Source organism: Akebia trifoliata, chromosome 14 (assembly GCF_017979445.1).
Source record: "Akebia trifoliata isolate Shusen 1 chromosome 14, ASM1797944v1, whole genome shotgun sequence".
Classification (NCBI taxonomy): domain Eukaryota; kingdom Viridiplantae; phylum Streptophyta; class Magnoliopsida; order Ranunculales; family Lardizabalaceae; genus Akebia; species Akebia trifoliata.
In genome coordinates this window covers 16,439,409-16,457,108 of record NC_141388.1, presented here as the reverse complement: position 1 = coordinate 16,457,108, position 17,700 = coordinate 16,439,409, and positions in this window count along the sequence as shown.

Below are 17,700 nucleotides of genomic sequence, written 5' to 3'. Positions count from 1 at the left end.
CAGGATACAGGATTATACAAAATTTCTCACTCTAACAGAAATCCTAACACTCAGAACAACATGTATAATACTCTTGGATAAATCGACACCACTAGGGGTAATAACCCCAATACTCACCAAGTGACGAACTCTGGCTGTCTATCTGACCCAGCAGATGATTCTCACTCGTGCTCTATATCTGTCTCGCCAAACTTCGGATCTGAAACTAAAAAAATGGAGAAAGAAAGGGTGAGTAACAATGGTTACCCAGTAGGGAAACAAACAATTTCTGCCAATAACCCCTCCTAACATGAACAAATAAGCATACTGAATCATTTTAAAATAGTAAAAGTTTTACAGAAGAAATTACGATTAACTGGTACATATAGCCAGGGATGAACAACTAAACATTTTAAAACTCACATTACATCGATCAGCAGTACTCACTATAACATTATCTTTTTATACAAATCTAATTGATCAAATGGAAATAATAAACATGGATTTCATTTTATATATCAAAATAAACAACAGATACATAATACATAATGGTGGAGTATTGGAATTAGAGAGTTGGGATTCACGACTGGATCGCTCCCAGTCGGGACATAATGTTACAATTCTTCTCTGGTTTTTAGTTCCTGATTTTGTGGTCGGTCGCTGCACTTACCACACTTGGTTGACCATTTATCTGGCTCAGGCTGGCCGTTTGACGTGACCGTAAGCAATGGATCTCTTTTCGATGTGTCAGAACGTTCGACTACTATAGATTGTTAGTGATCACTGACTAATCATCTTCGTCTATGCCTATCAGGCGTGCATGTGATTCCCAAATATACAAACTATTCGTATACGACCACCTTTACATTACAAGTTCACTGGTAAAAATAGAGAGGAATAAACCCGGATTCCAGTTGTGACTCCATTCTCATACGCGTCCCATACCACGTATGAGCTTTGTGGTCCCTACCGTACATCCCAGGATAGTACACCACTCCGGATGATGTGATGCACTATCCCTTCAGGCATTCACAAACTCTTTAACAGCTCACAAAATAGCTACATATGTATATTATTTTCATTTGAAAACAAAAGATAAATTAACAATACAAGATTGAGAATGGATATCCAGTTTCCTACCATGCAAGTGTGGCCACCCGGCCTAAAATAAATAACATAACGGAAACGTAAACAGCGCCTCGCGCTAACAGAAAGGAAATAAACATTCAACCAATAATATTATCCCTGGATATCTGTTCACCAACCTACACACAGCACAACAATGTAAAATGCAGACATCACCCCTAGGGTGTGACTCTGACATTTTACCGTTTCATACCCTTTTTCCCTTTTTTCGATTTTTACAATTTTCAATCTCTTCAATAAAACATCCATTTTCTGATATTCATCAACTCAACATGAGTTAATTGAATAGTAAATCATTTTTCTAACTATGAAATTCATTTCTATCAAAAATCTCGAAAAAAATACAAAACTTATATTAAAACAAGGTCCGAGCGGTGCACAGGACCCAACTGGCAGAAATAACCCGATAAAATATCCTACCCACGTATAATTTGTTAAAAATATAATTAAACATATCAAACATTCAATTTCTGGCGTGAATTTTTAAATAACATAAGAATTCTATATTTTGGAAACTCACCACAAATTTTTAATAAAATCCTAAATGCAATTTTTACAATCTACGATTACTAATAGAAATTGAGAGTTCCTTACAATCACTAGGCGATGGAATTGAAGCACGTGCGCGGAAATCGAGGCGAATGGTGCGGAAATCGAGATGGACCGAACTTCGAAGCGGCTGATTTTCGAAACTGGCCCGGTGGTTTTGAAGATCTGGATGTGCTCGTCTCTTCTCCCTTCTACGATGAAAGACGGTTTGACCCCGAAATTGATGAAAATCGAGGTTGAAGTTACGAAATCTCCGTATAAAAATACGACTGATTTTTGACTATACGGGGTGAAAAAGATGAGAAAACGAAAGGAATTTGGGTGGGTTACGTAGAGAATGAGGCTGCGGACGTTTCTCCCTTCTGCGTCGGAAGACGGTTTGACCCGGAAACGGACGAAATCCGAGGTCAAAGTATCGAAATTTCTGTATCCAAATACGGCTGATTTTTGACGATATCGGGTAAAATAGAAAGTGAAACAAAGAAAGGTTGGGTGGGTTTTGTAGAGAATGTAGCTGCGGACATTTCTCCCTTCTGCGTCGATCGTCGACGGCGAGCCGTTTGTGAGAGATCTGAGATTGAAGATCGAAGAGAAAAAAAAAATTTGTTTTTTTTATATGTCTCGGCCATATGGACGCGTTGGGGAAGATGACATATAAAAAAAAAAAATTAAAATTATTATTTAAATAAAATGTGGGACGAATTCGGTATTTTGTCAATTATTTCGATCGATGATAACTTGATCATTCGGACTCCAAAACTGACAAATGAATACTCTATTTCACCTAATTTTTCGTTTTGGATCTAATGGTATAGTCAATTTCTACAAATTATGTCTTCATAAAAAATTTACATTTTTGGCCTGATGTGACCCCTAAACATGATGTCGTTTTTGTTTTTGGCGATAATTCGACTTCCTGATCTCCAAAAATGACAAATAAATAATCTATGTTGAATAATTTTTCATTATAAACCCAATGGTATGATCGAATTTTAAAAATTATTACTCTAACAAAAAGTCACTGTTTTAGCCTAGTCCGACCCGATAATCGAGGATTTTGCAACTTTTATATTCTGACTCGCATTTGAGCGTGCTTACAGGCTAAACTATGTTTTTCGATCATTTTAAATCTAATGGTGAGGTCAGATTCCATTAAAAATGATCAGAAACATCCTAAAGTTTTACCCCTAAATCCCACTTTCAAGATTTTCTTAAAATTTCACTATTTATTTTTTCCTCGAGATACGAATTAAAAATTTGGGGTGTTACAATATCTATGATGAGGAGGTTGTCATCACAAAAAATCAGCCTATTATGAAACTTCTAACCCCATCAAAAATGCTTTACATAAATCTCAACTGTTGGATTTTATATCTAAATGGTGGAGATCATGTGTTTTCTCATGAAACAACACATCCCAATATATATATATATTGGGTCAGGTTCAAGGGCCATATATAAAATTAAACATTGTGTTAAACATTTTTTAATATATGGGCTAGAAGTTTCAGAATGGACTGATTTTTTGTGTAGATGTTCTCTACAATGAGGAGAACATTGTCATTAAAAATAGCCCATTCCAAAACTTTTAACCCCAGTTTACAAGTTGAAGAATTGTGGATCATCCAATTTTTGTTAACCACTTTTGATGGGGTTAGAAGTTTCAGAATGAGCTGATTTTTGTGATTATGATCTCCTTACTATAGAGATCATCCTCACCAAAAATGAATCCATTCTGAAACTTCTAGTCCACATATTGAAAGATGTTTGGTTTATGTTAAATAAGTTTATATGTCCTTTTTAATCTTTTCTTCTACTTAGATTATGTAATACTTTTAAAGCCTAATTAGGGCTAATTAATCATTAATCAATTTTTTCTCTCAATTTTAACTTGGTATCAGAGCATTGACCTCCTCCTCCTTCTTCTTCTTCTACTACAAACTCCATCGACCCACTCTTCTTTAAAACAAACTCTACACACCTTGCCTTCAATTCATATCACCCCTATGGGGGTTCTCCATTGTTGCACACCCTAATCGCATCGTGTGATAGGGAGTTAAGATTTGTTCGGAGCCTGCAATCAGGCTGTACTCACAACAACGACGTTGTTTAGGGCCTGCGACACCCAAGGTGACTGTAGTTGAGCCTTGCAACACTCAAGGTAGCAGTCTCGATGTTTGCAATCATAGCAGGTGAATTTTTGGTTAGTTTTTCGATACAGCAAGTGGCTGCTCTACTTCGTGCGACATAACAGGTAGTTGTCTGAGCCCTACAATCACAACAAGTGGTGTTTTTTGAGCAGGCGACACTAGTAGGTGGCTGCTCTATCTGTACGGCACAACAGTTGGTTATTTTTTGAGGGTTTTTTGAGCAGGCGACACCAGTAGGTGGATGCTCTACCATTTACGACACAGCAGGTGGTTGTTTTTTGATTTCTCAATCACTGTAGTGGTTATATGAGGGTGCCAGTAGTGGTTTTTTACTATTTTTATTTTTCGATTATCGTAGTGGTTATATGAAGGTGCAGGTAGTGTTTTTGAACACCTACAGAAGTTTTCGATCACAACAGGGTGCTATTTGGGGCAGTTCTCATAGCCATCTTGCTCATTGATTCCCTACACATGCGGTAATGATTACTTGGACCACCAACAATAGTGTTTAATTAACATTTACAACTCTTACGATCGTGCATTGTCACCTTTAGGGTGCTATGATCACTTTATCTTAGGGAGTCGTACCCTCATCTTACTTGAACTCTCTTCAATCAAAGTACTCAGATTCTTTGATGGCCTCTGAGTCATCCTCTTCCTCAATCACTAGTACTAGAAATGGATCGAGTGATTTTTCTTTTCATTCCACCGACTTTCCAAGCATTCAAATTACTACAGTGAAATTATATGGTCCTAATTATCTCCTTTGGGCACGATCGGTTGAAATGTTCATTGGTGAAAAAGGAAAGATTGGTTACCTCATAGGGGTGGACAAACAACCTGCACAGACTGACAGTTCTTACTCCCATTGGTTTGCTAATGATTCTATAGTCCATTCTTGGTTGATTACATCTATGCAATCACACATTATGGTCGATTTTATATTTTTTCTCGACAGCAAAATATATATGGGATTTTGCAAAGAGCATTGACTCGCAACGTCAAAACAACGTCAAGATCTTTACCTTAGAGCATGAGATTTCTCGTCTTTCGCAAGGTGAATCTTCAGTTACTACCTATATATCACACTTACGTGCTTGGTGGGAAGAATTGACATTTTATTACTCGTCCTACGCCTGAAAGGAACCTCTTGATGAGACATTGTATGCGTCAATTCTAGATAAGAATTGGATTTTTCAATTTCTAACTGATTTCCTGGATGAGTTTGAGTATACGAGAGTTCAATTATTGGGTATGGATCCCTTTCCAACCCTACAGATTGCGTATTCTTACGTCTTGGATGATGAGAGTTATCATGCAGCTATCCTACCTTTTTCTTCAAGAGATCACTCCGTTATGATTGCTCGCCTACCTTCCCCACAGCTTCCCAGTGGGTCGTTGCCTACTCGTCAATAACATAAGTGTGATCATTGTGGAAAGTTAGATCATGTGAAGGCTCGTTGTTATGCACTTCATGGTCGGCCTAATCAACACTATCAACAGTTTCAACGATCTTCAGCTCATGTAATCTCTCAACATACGACTAATTTAGCACCTCCTTCAGCTACTACTTTCTCATCGGAGTCGGTATCTTTATCTCAAGCCAAGTTTGACAAGTTCAGAAAATTCTTCAATCAGATGGGGACCTTATCTCAGTCGATTTCTACTTTTGCTCACTCAGGTACCTTTGTACTTGCACACAGTGTTTCTACCACTTCCTTACCGTGGATCATTGATTCTGATGCCTCAGATAACATGACTGGTACGTGCTCCTTGTTTAAAACCTATAGTGTTTGTTCTGGTCATCGCAAGGTTCGCCTGGCCGATGGTTCTTTGTCTTTTATAGCTGGTCAAGGTCAATTTCCTGTTACATTTTTTTATCCTTAACTAACATACTGTATGTTCCTCAACTTACTACTAATCTTATATCTGTTAATAGTTTTACCAAAAAGTTGAACTGCTGTGCAACCTCTTATCCCTCTCATTGTGTCTTTTAGGATCTAGGGTCGAAGAGGATGATTGGCACTGGACATAAAGTAAATAGATTATATCTCTTAGACGTACCTAGTTCACTGAGCACCTATTCTATTTTTCAACTTAGTAGTATTAATAGTCAATCTAATAAGGTTTTTGTAATGCATTAGCATTTATGCTTAGGCTATATTTCTTTTGGTTATTTGAAACACATGTTTCCTACTTTATTTCATAATAATAATTTACTTGATTTTTCTTGTGAAACTTGTCAATTAGCTAAATATGTGCGCTCTTTTTATCCTGTTAGTATGAATACTATTGCACCTGCTATGTTTGACCTAATTCATTTTGATGTGTGGGGTCCTTTCCCCGTCCCATCCACTCTTGATTTTCGTTATTTTGTCTTCTTCATCGATGATCACAGTCGTACTAATTGGGTCTATCTTATGAAACACAAGAGTAAAATTTGTGGGATCTTCAAACAATTTCTTACTATGGTTCATACCCAGTTTAGTCATACCATTAAAACCTTTTGTTCTGATCATGGTAGTGAGTACATCTATAGTGAGGTCTTACAACTTCGTTTAGAGTCGGACATTAAGCATCAAATGTCCAATGTTAAGATCTATCAACAAAATGGCCGTTCAAAACGAAAAAATTGTCATATTCTAGAGTTAGCCCGTGCCATCTTTATTGGTATGAATGTGCCACAATCCTATTGGGCTGATGTTGTTCTAATTGTTGTGTACCTTATTAATCAAACCCCCTCTCAGGTTCTTTAGTTTGCCACGCCCCTCTCTAAGCTCCATTCGAATAGTCCCGTGTTTTCCCTGTCTCCGAGTGTGTTTAGGTGCATCTGTTTTGTTCAAATTCTTAACCAAACTCGTATTAAATTTGATCATAAGGTCGTAAAATATATTTTTTTGGGTTATTCTTCTACCCAAAAAAACTATCATTGTTACCATCCTCCTTCTTAATGGCATTTCATTTCTTAGGATGTTTCATTTTTTGAGCATACCCTATACTATAATGGGTCCGTTGGTATTTAATCTGAGTAGTTTCCCTTAGACTCCCCTGATGATTCCCTCCCTGTCCCTTTTCCACTTCCCGTACTTGTTTCTCCATCTCCTCTCTTTATTAGTTTGTCACATCCTCCCCTGCAAGTTTTCTCTCGGCATCTACGTGATACTGCCATCATTCCTCTATCAGACCAGCTCGCTTCCTTGCCTCTAGCTTTGCCTCCATCTGTTCCCTGTGATGATCGTCCTATTACCACTCATAAGGTTAAGCGTACTTGTACTTATCCTATTTCAATTATGTATCTAATTCTACACTCTCACCCTCCTATCAGAGTTTTCTTACTTTTGTTTTCGCTGTTTTTCTTCTTACTACTGTTGTAGATGCTATTACCCATCCTAAGTAGCGAGCAACTATGATTGATGAATTGAATGCTCTTGAAAAGACTCAGATGTGGGATCTTGTTCCTCTTCCACCTGGAAGGAAGACTGTGGGATGCCGTTGGATTTTCACCCTTAAGCATAATCCAGATGGTTCTATTGCTCATTATAAGGCCCTTCTGGTGGTCAAGGGTTATGCTCAGACTTATGAGATTGATTATCAGGAGACATTGGCTCCGGCTGCCAAGATGACCACCATTCGCATTCTCCTTTCTGCTGTCGCTATCTGAGGTTGGTCTCTCTATCAGTTAGATGTCAAGAATGCATTTCTCAATGGTGATCTTCAAGAAGAAGTTTATATGATCCAACTTCCTGGATTTCTTACATCTACTTCTCCTACACATGTCTGTCGTCTTCGTCGTTCTTTTTATGGACTGAAGCAATCTCCTCGCACATGGTCTGAGCACTTTACTATGGCCATGCATCAGTTTGGATTCCATCAGAGTTCTGTTGATCACACTCTATTCTTGCGTCAGTCCCAGGATAAAATTGTTGCTCTGATTGTTTATCTGGATGATATTATTCTTATTGGAGATGATGATGATGGTATTACCGAGGTAAAAACTTACTTAGGCCATCAATTTGAGATTAAGGATCTTGGGCATCTTCGTTATTTTTTAGGTCTTGAAGTTGGACGGTCCCGGACTGGTATATTTATTTCTCAGCGTGAGTATGTCCTTGGTTTACTCAGTGACTCCGGTCAGCTTGGCTCTCGTCCCGTTGATACTGATATTGAACAAAATCACAAGTTGGTTTATTTTGAGGGGGAGTGTTTGTAGGATATTGGTCAGTATCAGCGTCTTGTGGGAAAATTGATCTATTTGTCTATGACTCGCCTTGACATTGCCTATGTTGTTAGTGTTGTAAGTCAGTTTATGCACTCGCATCGAACATCTCATCTTACTGCAGTCTATCGTATTCTTAAATATTTTAAATGATGTCCTAGTCGAGGTATTTTTTATAGTAATCATGGTCACCTTCGGGTTGAGGCATGGACAGATGCAAATTATGCTAGTTCAGTAACTGATAAATGGTCTATTTTTGGGTACTGTACTAAAGTTGGTGGCAACTTGGTAACTTGGCACAATAAGAAACAGGATGTGGTTTCTTAGTCGAGTATTGAGTCAGAATACAGAATTATGGCACTTGGAGTATGTGAGGTTTTGTACCTCAAGATCTTATTAATTGACTTTTATAAAATAACTATTAAGAATTGATATATACTATCGAAGATCGATGATCTGTTGGATCAACTTCAAGGAGCTCATTATTTTACAAAGCTGGATCTCAAATTCGACTATCACCAAGTTAGAATTCGAGGATAAGATACTTGGAAGACTGCCTTTAAGACCAAACAAGGCCTTTTTGAGTAGTTAGTTATGCTATTTGGATTATGTAACGCTCCAACCACCTTTATGTGACTAATGAATGAGGTACTCACCATTTATCGATTATTTTGTTATTGTATATATGGGTAGGATCAAGAGCCAACTATTATATGGGTTAGAAGTTTTAGGACAGGTGAGGATGATTTCTTTGGGTAGAAATCTTCCTTACCAAAAGTCACCCCATTCTGAAAATTCTAACCCTTTCCAAAATGCTTTACAAAAAATGCATGATTAATGATTCTTCAACTTATAAACTTGGGTTAGAAATTTCGAAATGGATTGATTTTTGATGAGGATGAATTCCTCACCATAGAAATCATCCCATTCCAAAACCTTTAACTTATATAAGAAAAAACATGTTAACCAAATAATTGGTTGTTAATCATGATCGATATATATATATATATATATACATATAATAAATAGTTAAAACTGAGAGAAAAAATTGATTAATGATTAATTAGCCCTAATTAGGCTTTAAAAGTATTACATAATCTAAGTAAAAGAAAAGACTTAAAAGGACATATGAACTTATTTAGCACTCCCCCTCAAGTTGGTGCGTGGATATCAACAATGCCCAACTTGGATAAGACGCCTTCGAAGGTGGTTTTGCTAACACCTTTGGTAAGAACATCAGAGAGTTGTTGAGATGTAGGAACAAAGGAAGTACAAATCTGTCCAGAAACGATCTTTTCTCTAATGAAATGACAATCAACCTCGATATGCTTCGTTCTATAGTGCTCGAAAATCAATACACATCAGCCAACCGTTGTCTTTCTTCGGTACAAGTAACACTGGCAAACCACAAGGTAAACAACTGGGCTTGATAACTCCTTACTCAAGAAGTTCTTCGATTTACCTATTTATTTCTTCAAATTATGTGATCGATACACGATACAAACCCTAATTTGGTCAAGGAGAGTCACCAACCAATTGGAAATCATGTTCTACATCCCTTCGCGGTGACAACCCTTTGATGTCTTGAAATAAATTTGTATATTCTTCCTGTCGCTTCTCAATCTCGGATTGCTGTTTAGGAGACAAAGATATAGCGGATAATGTCACAGTTATCACATTCTATTAATATTATGTTTTTGCTACAATACAATACTTATCTTTTACATGCCGACTAAGTTTAAAATGGTCTTAATAGTTTTTTTTAAGGACGATCCCTCCTTCATCTGCTCCCCCTTTTTGCCATCCTTCTAGTCAAACTTATTCTCCTATTTCGACTTGTAATTCTTCTTATCAGATTTCTTATTTCTCACCTCAATGGTGATGGCCTTCACTATGATGTCTTTGATCGTTTTTGTAGTGAACAACTTTAATTCTTTTCATATATACTCCACAAGACCCCCAATGTACTTCATGAAAACTACATGGTCATCGACGTCCACATCTAGAACAAAAGTCTGATTGTGAAATTTTGTAGTGTACTCTTGTACAGACTGCCCAAACTTCTGCCTGAGATACTGCCACTTGTACCAACGTTCATCCTCATAACCTATGGGGTAGAATTGCTTTTATAACATACCTTTGAATTTTATCCATGTCAATTTTTCCATATCGTGGTGTTTTCGGTACGACTTCCACCTTGTGAGAGCATGACTTGACAATTTCAGACTTGCAAAATTGACCTTTTGTGTACTAGAATACTTATTTAAAGTGTAATAGGTTTCTAGTCAACCAATCCATCCATCCAGTTTAGGCAAATCAATTTTAATGTCAATTTTCATAGTTTTCGTGGAATCCTTACTAGTATCTTCGGAGTTTCTTTCAGTATCAGAGGCAACGTTATCTCCATAGCTATCCTTTGGTTATGGCTCATTTATTTTTAGAGTGTTTTTTCATGAGGTTTTATTAGTCAACGAGCCTTCTGCTATCTTTTCCAACAACTTCATAAGGTTTTCGAGTTACTTTTTTAACTTGTCAAATTTATCGTTATCTTGTGAACTTGCACGAATTAGTAAGTTCTTCACCGGATTGTTTGTGCCGGTCATGCGTTGAGACTATAAACCACCCTCTCCTTCCCGGATCTGGATTTGCTCTGATACTACTTAATCCAAACAAATTTCATATGAAGAATAAAACCCAATAATTGGAGAAAACGAAATTACTTTATTATTTTTCTCTCTATCCCCAAACGGAGTTACGAATGATATTTATAAAAGAAGAAAGAACAAAAATCTAGTTCTATTCTAATTGACGTACTTACTATAAATAATAATACTATTTATAGTAAGTTTAAAAATAGCAAAATTCTAATTACTTCCTAATTGGATTAGGAATCTTAAATATGTTAAAACTCTTTTCTACCCCAAGTTCAGAATCACGATCGAATTAGAGTTATTCGTCAAAGATTTTAGAAATACAATGTTCAACTTTGATTGTGATTTCAAAGAGGTAAATGATGTCAAAACGCTTTCATAGGTTACACTCAATCCATGTTGTGAAATGAGCGTCTAAGCATTCGGTCGCGTAGCCTTCTAAGTCCTCTTTCCAATATTTTTGGAATCGTCAAATTACAAGTCCATATGACAAAGTTATGCCCAATTTACTATAAACTATCTATGTAGATCCTTCTAAATCATAATCAGATAAGAATGACCCTCGAAGGCATAGCTAAGACGTCATTCGCTCAGAAACTCATTCGACTCATGCTTTAGCTTTAAAGAAAGTACTAGACCGCTCTCGAGTAAAGTCTTTGAAAATAAACCCTTTAAAGTGTGCTTTTGGAGTCATCGTCGATAAAATCCTAGGCTTCATTGTCAAATATAAAGGTATTGAGATTAATCTGTCAAAACTTAAGGCAATTAAAGAAATGCCATGACCGACATCAATTAAACAAGAAAAAAGCTTTTTGGGAAAGATCTCGTATATTCGTCATTTCATCACAAGCTAGTCTGAAAAGGCATTGCCCATCATGTGCCTATTAAAAAAAGTTACAGCTTTTGAATGGAATGATGATTGTCAAACTGCAATCAATCAAATAAGAGAAGAATTACTTAAACCTCTTACATTAATGTCTCTAATAGAAGGGAAACCACTATTATAATATTTATCCTATGTTGACAATTCCACAGGAGTGTTATTGGCGCAAGAAGACAACGGAGTCGAGAAATCAATTTATTATCTTAGCAAGTTCTTTTCCCAACATAAACTAACGCCTATGTTTAGCCTTAGTCTTTGCCACCCAAAAACTATGACATTACCTCTTGTCACAAACAAATTGGTTTATCACTAAAACTAACCCAATTCGTTATCTACTAAATCAACCTATGTTCACAGGAAGACTCACGAGGTGGTTTATCAAATTAGTTAAATTCAATATCCAATGTAAAACCCAAAAAGCTATTCAGGGGCAAGCTATAGCTGACATACTAGTTGAATGTCTTGTATCAGATCAACAATTGGTCTTGGGTCGGTTAAAAGATGAAAAAACAAGACTTTAGAAATCAACGAATCTATGGGGAAACAACAATTTTTGACTCAAATGGAAAGCCTTGACCCTTATGGTAGTGTCCTAGTTCTGTAAGCTTGGATACTACACTTTGATGGGTCACCGCGACGAAATAAAGGGTTGATAGATTCAAAATTAATAGAAGAATTACATGATGGAGGAATTGGAATTGTTCTCAAAGCTCCTTCAAGTGATGAAGTAAAGTTCTTTTAGAAATTGGACTTTGATTGTTCCAATAACATGATAGAATACGAGGCAATAGTGATGGGACTAGAGTTGGCCATTGAAGGTCAAATCCAGAACTTGCACATGGTAGGGGACTCTCACTTGGTAATCTTCCAGTTTTAGAGATGGTTTCTAGTTAAAGAGGATCACCTTTGCTCGTATGTCGAAAAGATCATTCGGATTCTGCAATGCTTTCAGTATGTCAGCATGGAACATGTAACAAGAAGGAAAAATTCGCATAAAGACTCACTAGCCACAATTGCAACCAATTTTAGAATGAATAAGTTGAACAAGCTTCTATCAATGTAATATGGAAAAGAAATTGTATCGATTTAAGCCAAATATTTTGAAAATGGTAGATAATGCAGAAACTTTGGTCGTTATAGAGTAAGAAATACCATGGCTTCAGTCTATGAATAATTATATAGAGAAAGGGGCATTGCATCCTGATAAACTCCAAGCACGTAATCTTAAAAGACAAGCCATTAATTATGTGCTGATGGATGGAATACTTTACAAAATAAGTTTTAACAGTGTGTTGTTGTGATAGGTGGTATGTGACATATGACGAAAGAATGAACATCATGGCAAAAATGCACAAATGCACTTGCGGGGAACATCAAACTCATATTTCAAATTTTACGAGTTGGTTACTAGTGGCCAACCATGCATAAGGATTGTCAAAATTTTGTTCGAAAATGCATAGCCTGCCAAATTCATTCTAGCATTTCTAGATTACATGGTAACAAATTTCATCCAGTACAAGCACATTGACTTATTCAAATGTGGGGTCTAGACTTAATCGAAAAAATTTCACCGCCATCAAGCAACAATCACATGTGGATTCTCACAGCTACTGAATATTTTACTCGAAGCCATCCCTGTACGAAGATCATCCTCCGAAGTAGTTGCAGACTTCATCATGGAAAATATCGTCGCTTGCTACAGACTACCACGAACTAATGTCACAAATCATGGCTCACAATTTTAAGGTGAGCCTAGAGCACTTCTAAGAAGGTTGGGTGTATTCCATGTACGATCCACTACTTATAATCTAGTGGGAAATGGGCAAGCTGAATCTATAAACAAGATCTTCCTCAAAATATTGGGGAAAACAGTGAATGAAAGTCAAAGGGATTGTGACTTAAAAATGATTAATGACCTTTGATCTTACTGTATTTCCATCCGTACTACCATGAGACAAACACCATTTTCTTTAGTTTACGGAGTTGAAGGCGTTTTGCCAATGAAATTGCAATATTCAACTTCCAGACTAACAAGCGCACACCGTAAAAACTGGGAATGTTGAATATACCAAATTGCAAATAACTAATCTCGACTTATTGGATGAAAAATGACTACGGGCACGGACGTACATGGTTTTGTATAGCATTCAAACAATACAAAGTATGGGAAATATGTGAAAAAATTACGTATCAGAGAAGGGGATTGTGTTCTAAAAGTTATTGATTACATACATGTCGATTCTACTAAAACTGAGTTTGTACCAAATTTTGAACCAGGCCCCTTTGTTGTGATACAGGCTTTCAAATCAGAGTATTATAGATTGATAGATTATCATGTCAATAAAATGCAAGAATCAATTAATGACAATTTGTTGAAGAAATTTTATTGGTAAAACATTTGTTTTTTTTATAACTATATTGTATTCTTGAATTTCAAATCATTGTCGAAAATAATTGTATGCTACAACAACTAAATTTGAATGAATCAAAACTTTACCTTTTTTTCATGATTAATACTTTGCATTTTAATTATATTCCTTACTTATACACAATTTACTGTGACAAACTAACAATTGTTAGTCTCTTAAGAAAGACTAGGAGTTTTCATAAAGTGCTTATGCAGGAAGGAACAACTTGATAAAAAGATCATATTGATAAGCAAAGAACATTAACTATATTTCAATCATTTGTCGTCAAATACAACATTAGATTTCAAAATGGAGAATTCAAAAAGGAAATCCTAAATCTACTAAATCTTACAACGAATCACCAATGGGCTTAAGGTTTTCCTCGAGATTCTAAACATTATCGGTAGTAGTTGTTATTCTGGAGCAACTATCCGCTATTGTTCATTTATGTTACTCGTGTGCTTCTCGGATGGGTACCAATTCTTTCCATATCTCCGACACCCAGGGCCGGAGCCATGATTTTCTTCTAGGGGGCCCCACTATAGTTGAGATTGAAAATCTTGAAAATGACTGATTTAGGGAAGAAAATGCAATCAGCTTTTTGTAAAGGTTGAAGAAAAAGGGCATTTAGATCATTCCTCATTAGTCTATAAGAAAAAACCCAAGTCATGGGGTCAATGTCAGCGATTTAATAATATAGGTATCTCAAATATTCACAAATGAGTTATTTCCTTGGCCTCGGTCTTCTCTAGTAGACTAATGGAAACTGATATCATTACCCTTGTCTACAACCTAAAATTGAAAGCACTTTGAGTTCTCTTCTCAAAAGCAATCGTACGCAGTCTCATAAGTGAAAAAAATGTTATCCTAGACGTCAACCTTAAAGTTAATCTACTTTAGAATGAGTAAGATTTTTGAAATAGAAGATGATGAGGTTTTTTTATGGAAATTTTAAAATTTACTACAAGAGATTAAGACGATGTTCGAAATGAGGGATTGAAGATGAGGTTAAATAGATCAAAATTAGTTTTCTTAAGTCAAAGAGATTGAAAATGATGGGTTTTAGAAAGAAAAATTATTGATTTTTTGTTAAAGGTTGAAAATATATTTAGGTTGGTTTTTTAGTTTATGAATGAAGATCAATGTCAAAGGGGCTTGGCATCAATTTGAAAACACAAGGGTATCTCAAATGTTCACCAATTTGATAGAGGGGATGTCTCAATCAACCAAAAAATTGAGGCGATAGGAACAACAAGGTAAATGGGCATGACATCAATTTGAAAACGTCAGTGGTATCTAAAACATTCACCAAAACAAACAAGGGTGTTTGATACCCCAAAATGGGGGAGGGTTGTCTAAAACCCAAAAAAATTGAACATTTTCACACTATGATTTCTAAAATATTTAGCAAAACATATAAGGGTGCCTAAAATCAATCAGAAGAATTTTTGGGGGGGTTAAAAAGTGGAAAGTGGGGAGGAGGGGGGGACCATTGGAAATAGATGGGCATTTCTAATATTAACCAAAATGTAGAGGGGGGTAAACAAAATCCAAAAAGTTGAGGAGGGCAATTTTCCCATGGCTCACCCCTGTCTACACCTTGATGAATATGAACTCTTCTATGATACTTTTCTTGGCCCATTATTTGCTAATAGCATTGAGTTGCTAGTTTAAATGATCAATGTCGCTCTTAATATGTGTTGCATGCATGGTCAATTCCAACTTCTTATCTTGGAGACCCCATAGATTATCTTCAGTTGATCTAAGATTTTGATTGAAGTCGTTTGCCTAGCTAATTTCATATTCTGTCAATCCCGAGAGTATGTTGTGTGTTGTATCAGTTTGCATTTGAAGACACGAGAAGACTTTCGATAAAGTCCATCAATCTCAAGTGTCTCAACAAAATATTCTAAATGTGTGTGCATTAAGCCTAAAAGGTAATGATACCACGTAAACCATTTTTCAACACCTAGTTGATTGTTAGGTAGACTCATATTGGTAAGAACATCTTATTCCTTGATCCGTTCGATCATTGAAACTTCTAAGAGCCAAAAATACCTAAAAAGATATTTTGGTAATTTTACATTCATTAGACCTCTTCCCATTCCTTGATGATAGTTTGGGGATCTTATATTGATAAAATCAAAAAAATCCATGAAATGTTTGATCATCGGACTTCCCGAGAGCTCAAAATGCCCCAAAAGGGTATTTTGATAATTCTATCGGGGTCCCTTGGCATTTTACCAAAGCCTTTGGTAGAAAGCACTCATCCTTTACCAAGAGTGTCGGTAGAGCCTTTCTAACAGTTTGAAATTTGAAAATTATGACCATTGGAACTACTCTGGCTCCCCGATAATGTCAATCGGTGCCCAATAGATTTTTGTTAGTTCTCTAAACTCTTTATAAGTGTAAAATCCCGAGTTTTTAATTCGTATCTCGAGAAAAAATAAATAATGGAATTTTGAGAAAATCTTGAAAGTGGGACTTAGTGGTAAAACTTTAGGAGGTTTATGATCATTTTAAAAAAAATATGACCTCACCATTGGATTCAAAATGATCGAAAAACATACTTTAGCCTGTAAACACACTCAAGTGCAAGTCCCAATAGAAAAATTACAAAATCCTCGATTATCGAGTCGGACCAGACTAAAATAGTGATTTTTTTCTACAGTAAGAATTATTAAGATTTGATTACACCATTGGATTTATAACGAAAAATTATTGAACATGGACTATTTATTTATTATTTTTGGAGATCAGAAAGTTGAATTATTGTAAAAAATGAAAATGACGTCAATTTTAGGGGTCACCTCAGGCCAAAAATATAAATTTTTGTTAGAGATAGAATTTGTAAAAATTGATCAAACCATTAGATCCGGAACAAAAAATTAGACGAAATAGGATATCCATTTGTTAGTTTTAGGGTCTGGATGGTAAAGTTATCGTTGATCAAAACAATTGACAAAATACCGAATTCATCCCAAATTTTATATAAATAAATTTTTAATTTTTTTATTATTATTCTTCATCTTCTCCAACTCGTCCAAAACTGCCAATGATTTTTAAAAGAAAAATATTCATTTTTTCAACTTTTCTACCCTAGATCTATCGTAAATGGTCCGCTTTCGACGATCGACGCAGAAGGGAGAAACGTCCGCAACCTCGTTCTCTAAGAAATCCACCCAAATTCCTTTCGTTTTCTCGTCTTTTTCACCCCGTATCTTCAAAAAATAGTTGTATATATATACGGGGGTTTTGAAACTTTGACCTCGGATTTCGCCTGTTCCGGAGTTAAACCGTCTTTCGCCGTAGAAGGGAGAAAAGATGACGGCGTCGAGATCTTCGAAACCACCGAGTTAGACTCGAAAATCAGTAGTCTCGAACTTCGAGCTTCGATCCTTTCGCATAAAGATTGTAAGGAACTCTCAATTTCTATTAGTAATCATAGATTGTAAAAATTACATTTAAGATTTTATTAAAAATTTGTGGTGAGTTTCCAAAAATATAGAATTCAATCTATTATTTCAAATTCACGTCAGAACTTGCATATTTGATATGTTTAATTGTATTTTTTTACAAATTATACATAGGTAGGATATTTCAACGGGCTATTTCTGTCAGTTGGGTCCTGTGCACCACTCGGACCCCGTTTTAATCTAAGTGTTGTACTTTTTTAATATTATTGATGAAAATAAATTTTATAATTAGAAAAAAATGA